Genomic DNA, 8,374 nt, shown 5'->3' on the forward strand with positions numbered 1-8,374 from the left:
AACAACATTAAAATTAAGAACTTATGTTCATCAAAAGGTACCATTAAAGAAGAAAACAGACAAGCCATGGAGTGGAAAATGGTATTTGTGGCACACTAACCAACTATGACTGTATTTAGAATGTACACAGTCAGAAAAGACAACTTCATAGACAAATGGGCAAGAGATTAGGTCAGACCTGCCCTAGAGAAGATATCTACATTGTCAATAAACACATAAAGGGTTCTATGGCTCTTTAGAAGGTGGGAAAATGCAAATCAAGATTAAAATGAGATATCTCTACCCACATAACAGAAGTGTTAAAAATAAAAAGTTTGACAATATCAACTAAATGTTAATGAGAATATGGGGCAAAGGAAACTGAAGGGAGCGTAAACTGGCACAATCACTGTGGAAAAATATCTGGCAATATACAGTAAAGCTGAGGATGTGCACCCCCAAGGACCCAATGGTTGTTTTAGGGTACTGGAATAAAAGAACTCTTGCTCCTTAAAAGTACTGTGGAAGGAAGAAAATGGAATGCTGACTGAACTTCTAAGTATTCCAACACTTACAGCCAGCTTTCTCAGGACCAGCCACAAGATGGAGCCTTCATATCTCCAAGTTGAGTTTTCTGTTCCATTGTTGCCCAGGGCTTTAGTGAGAGAGAGCAAACTTTTCAGAGCTTCTTTCCCCTTGCCTTTCCCTGGGCTATCGATGTATTTGCCTCTCTCTTGTCTTTGTACATATTCTGATGTGAAGAAATAGTAGGCCTCTCTCTTCCAGTAGGATTTTAAAGAGGAAGAGGAACGGGAACTAACATTTATTGAGCACCCATTTCATGACTGGCCCTTTGCTGAGCACTTTGTAGTCATCTCATTTACTACTTGTTAAAACCTGTGAAGGCTGTAGGTGTTTGCCCCGGGCCCACTCCACCTGTTCCTTATGATATACAACACCCACTTAAGCACAGGGACAAGCTCAGGGACACTGTGTGCGTGCACATGTGTTTACCTATATATGCATATACATATATATTTATAACACATTAAATCAATCATGTTAATTATACCACTTAGATACTAATAACCTTTTTACTACTACTTGATTTTACTCTGAGTTAATTAACACTACAATGTCTTTATTTTTAAGTTAAGTTCTCTTTGTATTTCAGATAATCAAAAATTAGAAGGAGCAATAAGCATATAAGTGGGAGGGACGTTAAGAAATGGGGACTCTCATATACTGCTACAAAGAGTGTTAATTGCCACCATCATTTCAGAAAGTAATCTGAAATCTATTAAAATTAAAAACACACATATCCTTTGATTGTGCAATTCCTCATTTATACCCTACGGAAGTAAAAACATCAATACTTAAGGACATGTGTTCAAGGATGCTGTTGTAGCATTATTTATAACATCCCAAACTAGAAATTATCTCAATATTAATCAAGAGTAATAGCTAATTAAAATGTAGTATAGCCATACTATTAAACTGTATGCAATTTTTAAATAGAGAACAATGTATCTAAAACCAGTGGAGGGACTATACATGTTGTACTACTGAGAACAAAAAAGTTGCATAGTAATATATGCACATAATCCTATTGTGTACCACCTACTTCCAAAACTCCCCCTTATTATCCTATGTATGAATGAACACAAGGAATAGAATACGTATTAGACTACTAACATTGTTTCCCTTGGTGGAATGGTATTGAAGGGTTTGGGAAGATGATTGTTATCCTTTCTCTTCTACATCTGTATTGACTTTTTTTTTTTTACTTTAGTAATAATACTTTTTAAAATTAAGTTACACAAAAGGAAAAAAGCTTGAAGATCAGTGTTTAACTCCTTACAGATGAGGAAATATGTTGAGTAAAGTGATATATTTTCTGCTGGTAGTGATTGCATTTGAATGTATAATGTCTCATTCCAGTATGGTGGGAATATACTGCTATGAAAACTCTATTCCCCCAGGCCCCTCTCCTCCTAAGCAGCCCACGCAGGGCCTGGAGTGCTCTGTGAGTACACCCTATTTGTTGTCTTGCTTATTCCTGTGCTCAAATGGGTGTTGTAAATGAGAAGGAGCAGGTGGAATGGGTCTCAAACAAACACCTAGATATTAGAATTATAATGAAATGTCAGTTCTCACTTGTTAGTTTGGCAGATTTCAAGAAGTTGGTCACACACTGCTGATTAGGTGAGGGCACTCTGGGAATGTAACTGGGGCAATGTCCATGGAAGGCAGATTGATCTTCCTATTTCACTTCTCTCCTCATTTAGGAAAATTTCCCATGTGGTTCCCCCCTGCTCTTGCCTTAAGAGAGAAATGAGGGAGTTGGTGGGAGTTGCAGATAACTCACCTCACTCCCAGGCAGATTCCTGAGTGAGGGTGCTGTGTTTAGATGACAGTGATGTTGGCCTCTTTTTCCACTCTCCTCTGGTTCATCCTGGCCCAATGTCTGTAGAGAAAGGAGGAGGCTTGTCCTGGCCTTGGGAGTCTTGGGCCTTTCCGTGGCCTCTAGGCTGCTATCCACATTGCTATAGCTTCCAAGAAAAACCATGGACTTGGCACTGCCTGTGCCAAAGTAATGGAAATCTGCCTGCTGAGCACCATGCCCAGGGCTCTGTGGCTTGGGGCTCAAGGGTTTGCACGGCATATCTTGGCTTCCATAAGACAAGTAGCAGGCTGAGCTGGCAGGGAGAGTACAGCTGATCCCAGCCTGTTGGGCATGAGTGCTGGTGGGTGACATTAGCCAGGACTTTTCAGAAAAGATACCTGAGCGTAGGTACCTACCACTTTCCTGGGGGCTTGAATATTGGATGGTTGGTTCACTTTTTCTCCTACTATCTGGAGAGACCAAATTGCTGGATGATGAAGGTGTGGCGAAAGACGACGGTGCCCAGTGATTTCTAACAACATAGCTCTCCTTGTCCTCTGTCTGCTCCTCACAGTGGCTGTTAGTCCCTGGTGGAGAAGGTCTGAGAGGATTCAGGATTTCTGGTTCTGGAACCGAACTCACTAAAGAAGGCCTTTTGGGGCCTTCTACACCTTTGCTTTTCAGAAATGCAGGCCAGGACCCCTGGAGCAGTCTGCTCTTCTTCTGGCCCTTGAGAGAACGTGGAGAACTTTCATCAGTGTTCTTTTTGTCTAAAACTTTTGACTCAAAAAAATTTGCAATGGTCTTATGAGTTATGGCCAGCCTTGCCCTGAGCCCTTTCTCTGGAGTTTTGAGTTCCTTGGCTTTGTAGCTTTCTGAGGATGGTTTTCTGCTTCCAAGGTCCCCTGGTGTTTTTGCATCCCCACCTTGAATGAGCCCTGCGGCTCCCTCGCCCACTCCCTGGAGGATGACCTTCGGGTCAGCACTCACAGGCAGGTGGTGCTTTGAAGCCTGGCCTGGGCCAGATGCCCCCTGCCAGCTGACTGCAGTGGTCATGACCCTCACTGAATGGAGCTTCTGGAGGCCTGCAGAGTACACAGGGCAGCCCTCCGTGGTTGGAGCGGGGGCACCGTCCTCTCCCCAACTCTGGGTGGTTGAAGGCTGGCTTTTCCTGAAGCACTTCCCAGGCTCCTGAGAAGCCTGACAGCGGTGCTGTCGGAGCTGTGGGAGAGCCAGAGCATGGGCAGAGGCCTGGGCAATGCCGCCCTCAGAGGCCTTGCCACCCTGCATACCTTCACAGCCTCCACGTGGGTCCTGGGGCCCAGGGCCGGACACCAGAGCAGCATCTTCCTGCTCTGCCGAAATCCAGTTGCTCTGACTCACACCACACGGTTTCTCTTCCCAAAACTCCTTTGTGCTCAGCAGGCTCCCTTCTGGCTCTGGGGAGCAAGTCTTTTCTCTGCCAGAAGCAGCTTGGGGGACCAGAACTGCCCCAAGCTCTGCAGCTTGGGTCACTTGCTGAAGAGCCCCATCATCACCTCCCAGTCTGTGGGCTATTGGGAGCTCCCACTCCTTGCCACAAGTTCGTGGTTTGCCAGCTATGGGAGACTCATAGGGCATCACTCCAGCACTGCTGAGAGATCTTGGTCTTTCCTCCAGAACTTCACAGCACCGTGTTTCTGGAACAGGACTCACTCTCCTCGTGGTCTGCAGACCTTTCTGCTCAACAGCTATAAGGATGAGTGTGCACTTGCCCCTAGAAGAGGTGTCTGCTTTGGGCTCCAGCAACAGGGCCCCAGCAGAGGGTGTAGCAGGACCCTCCAGTCCCTGGTCACACTCCTCATACCCACAGCTGCAGTGAGACAGAGTCGCTGATGTTACTTCTGAAAAACCCTGCAAAGCACTTTTCATGGAGTGGGGGTCTACCACCATCACATTTTCTGCTTCCTTTGAAATGTCTGTTGTACTCGATTTCTGGGTGGTTTCTGGAGCGTCTGAAGGATTACTCACTCTGGAGCAACCTATCCAGTCTCTCTTCCACACCTGTGACCTGCAGTTATTGCTAGAACGATGTGGGAACTTGGCCCTAGTAGGTGGCTTTCTTTTCTCAGTGAGAATATACTTTGATGTGTAATTACTGGTTTGGTTTCCTGCCTCAACAGAAATGTCCCGAAGGTGCTTCTGTTTATCACTTACATCAGCAGCATCTGGTGCAAGGCCAGTGACTTGGGGTCCCTCTGGTCTGCTTTCTGGGCTCTGTTCAGACTTGTACTCTGTGGGCACTGGCACTTCCTCTGCCCCGAGGCTCACCGATTCTGCAGTATGGCATGAAGAGATTTGGCAGGACCTAGAATCCTGTCCCAACTGGTTTTCCAGCCAGAGATATTCAGAGGACGTATCCTGAGATGCCCTCCTGCAGCTAAGAGAACTGGGTCTATACTGATCCTGCAAATAAGGAACCCTCTTTTGGGGATCAGGAAGCACGTGAGACACTTGGATGGGAGCAGGGCGAAACGGGTTTAGTGTTCTTATATCTTGTTTTCCCTTTGTCCTTTCCTTTAAAGGGATCCCAAACCGCCCAAAGTTCTGCCCTGGGGGATCATCAGGGTATCTTAAGGGAAACCCTGCAATGGAATGGGCCCTGGTCAATGCCCTTCTATGCGGACAGTAATGTCCTGGGGATGCCCTGCCCTTGTCATCAATATTTCCTGGGGCGCTATGCCAAAGCTTGGTACGTAAGAGGCAAGATGTTCCTAAAGAAAGCTGCCAGGAGGCATCAAAACAGAGTTGGCAGCAGGGTAAGTCTGGGCTCACAGAGGGACTCAGGACACTTCCCTTCTTTGCCTTGGTTCCCAGAGGGGCTGTGCTGTCCCGCAGGTTTCTGAGAGGCAGCCCTGGTCCTCTGGCCCTGTTATAGATATGTGGCCAACTCTGGCCCAGTTCACAGCACCAGAGAAGGAAAGGCCAGACCACTGGGATGCTCAGACTACTCTCAGACCTGGATTTCTGAAGAGAAATAACAGAGAACCCCCTGATGTCCTGTACAGTCAACGCTTTTGCTGGCTGGAGACTATAGCTGCCTGTGGCACCCTGCAAGCAACCTTCTGTGTGGTGAGGAGACTCTGCCAGCAAAGACTTTTGCTCCAGGCTGGCCACACAGCCTGGGACTTGTTCGGCCTTCTCTTCCCCAGTGACTGCAACAAAGGCTCGGAACCCACTTTCATAAGACTCTTCTTTGAATTTAAGGGACAAATCTTGTTCTTCCTTTGGCTCAAGCTCAGGGATGCTAGTTGAATGCTGCTCCTGAGGAGGTGTGGTGGCTGCGCCATCAGGGCATTCCCAGTGTGCTACTCTGTCCTCGGAGGTACTACTTGGAGGGGAGAAGATTCCCTCTACGAGGTCACCAGGCAGGGACTCTGTGTCAGAAGCGCTTTCAAAGGGATCAGGTTTTGTGTCCAATTGACTTTCACTCTGGTGGGAGAGTGTCTCAACATCATTGTAGTCTGTTTCCTGGTTCCATCCCTGTTCCTCTGGTTCTGCTGGAGAAGGAGGGAGCTGCTTATCTTCAGTCTCACCTGGTAGGTGTGCACCTGGCTCTGGAGTCTGGAAGGGCAAGAAGAGAGGAGTCAGAGATGAGACCCAAGGACATCTGCATACATGTCTACACTAGGCTTGCCTTTGTCAGAAGGGAGAAAGTTCAGAAACATCTCATTAGGTACCCATGTGCTCCTGTGGAAAGACAAGTAAGTATGAAGAGCTACATTTTATTAACAATGAAAACAGTGATGAAGCCAAACCCAACAGTAGTGCGAAAATGGAGCACATAGTTAAAGCAGCCCTATTAAAAAGTTGGACTCGGTTGCATGAACATGTACAATTTAAGTAAGTATAAACATGTTCTATGAGTCATGGCGAAAACCATATCTCTGCGTAATGTTTTCAGTAAGAAAGAATAAATTTATGTGTTTGCTTTGTGTTCTGTTTGTTCTTATGCAACCAACTGGATTAATTTCAAGGCTCTTACACTTAGAGTATTTTCTGAGTTAGGTTTGCTGGCGCACCCCCCCCCCGCCCCTAAACAAGACAAAACAAAACAAAACAAAAAATCAAGAATTAATGAAACTACAAACACATGTTGAGACATTACAAATGTCCAAGACAGCTTTGAGAACAGGAAGAAAAATAGAGAACTGTGCAAGTATTTTCACATTTTCCTTCTCTCATTTTTTAATCAACCTGTTGAGACAGAAATTTATATGCATCCTTTTAAAGTATACAGATCTATGTATTTGACAGATGTGTAACTACCATCTTGATAAAAATCTAGAGTATTTCCATTTCCCAAATAAGTCCCTACCTCTTCCTAGTCAACTCTTACCTCCTTCCTTCTCCTCTCCCCCAACAACCTGCTTTCTGTCAGATAGTCCCGATTTGTCATTTCTAGAGTTTTAGGTGACCAGAACATGCAGTATATACACTTTGGGGTGTAGCTTCTTTCTCTTAGCATAACATTTAGAGATTCATCCATATATCCATGGCTGTTGCATGTATTATACATACAGTGCCTTGGACTTTGTGATAATGCTGTACCCAACATTCAATTATCACGGTTCCCGAAGATTCCCCAGGCCAGGAGTGGGGCAAGCACTTGGCCCCACTAGCTAAGGCTCCTTTATACAAATTTTTGTGCAGAAGTCATTCTCTCAACCAGCCCTTCCCAAACTCGACTTTCAGGACTTGTCATAAGAGATTTTTCAAAGTAGAATTGCTTTTAATCTTCCTTAACTGAGAGGAGAAAAACAAACACCAAAACTTGCAAATTGTAAGGCTTTTAAAGTACATGGTAGATTCAAAAAATTAAGAATAACATGATACTATAGTTTCAAATATGTTGCAAAGCAGGGAGGAGTTGGGAATAGTAAAGGGAACATTAAAAATCAAACATTTGGAAAGGAGGGCTGTGTGGTTATGGGATGTCCTAGAGGACAGAGGAGCTAAGGAAGACAGAGTCTCCCACATCCACTGCAAGAACTTTCTCCAGTCACCCAACTCTGAGGTGCCAGGCACTTCAACTGTACAACAGGAATAACAGCTTTTGGTCTACCTCCTACGCCATGGCAGGAATGTGAACAGATGTGAACATGCCTTGGCAAGCACAGAGGACTGTGTGATGGCAAGTTTGTGTTGTCACGAAGAAGTGAATGGAGAAGGCCAGCTCCAGGCCCTGTAGAGTGCTCCTACTTGGTAGCTTCTGCCTTTAAGAGCACCTCTATTCCCTCAACTCGCCATATTATTAAACTGAGAACTGACCTCCTGACTATAGAGCATTTGATCAGGACTTTCCACATCATTATAGCTTGATGTCACTTTATAGACTCATATTGACATCAATATTCACATGCTTCAGGCCCACAGGATCTGAAAGTCCCAAGTTCTAAATGACCAATGATCTGGACACTGACTACACCAATATATAGAGGTCTCATTCCTGCCCCCACCCCTGCTCAGCATCACCACCCAGAGTACTGCCAGCAAGGAGAGGGGCTGCAGCTAATGGAGTGGACTCGCTGGCTGGGTCTTGCTGAGGGTCAAGCTTTTCTTTAAGTTCCAGTTATTTTGGCAAGAGGTCTTGCTGTCTCAATGAAAATAAAAGCCTTTGGGGCAAAACATCTAAAATAACTCTCTCAGATTACAAAATTTTTGTAGTCTATGTTGAAATATGGAATCATACAGTATGTATTTTTGGCTAACTTTTTTTCACTCAACACAATCATTTTGACATTCATCTGTGCTGAATGAGTCAATATTTCATTTGTTTTATTGCCCAGTAGTGTTCCATTGTATAGGTATAATATACTTTGTTTATCCATTCCCCTGCTGATGGACATTTGAGTTGTTCCCAGTTCTTGGCTTTTCAAATAAAGCTGCAATGAACATTCGTGTATAGGTTTTGTATGGACGTGTGCTTTATTTTGCTTGAGTATCTATTGAGGAATGGAACGACTGGGT

The sequence above is a fragment of the Pteropus alecto genome, unplaced genomic scaffold (genome assembly GCF_000325575.1).
Source record: "Pteropus alecto unplaced genomic scaffold, ASM32557v1 scaffold148, whole genome shotgun sequence".
NCBI lineage: Eukaryota > Metazoa > Chordata > Mammalia > Chiroptera > Pteropodidae > Pteropus > Pteropus alecto.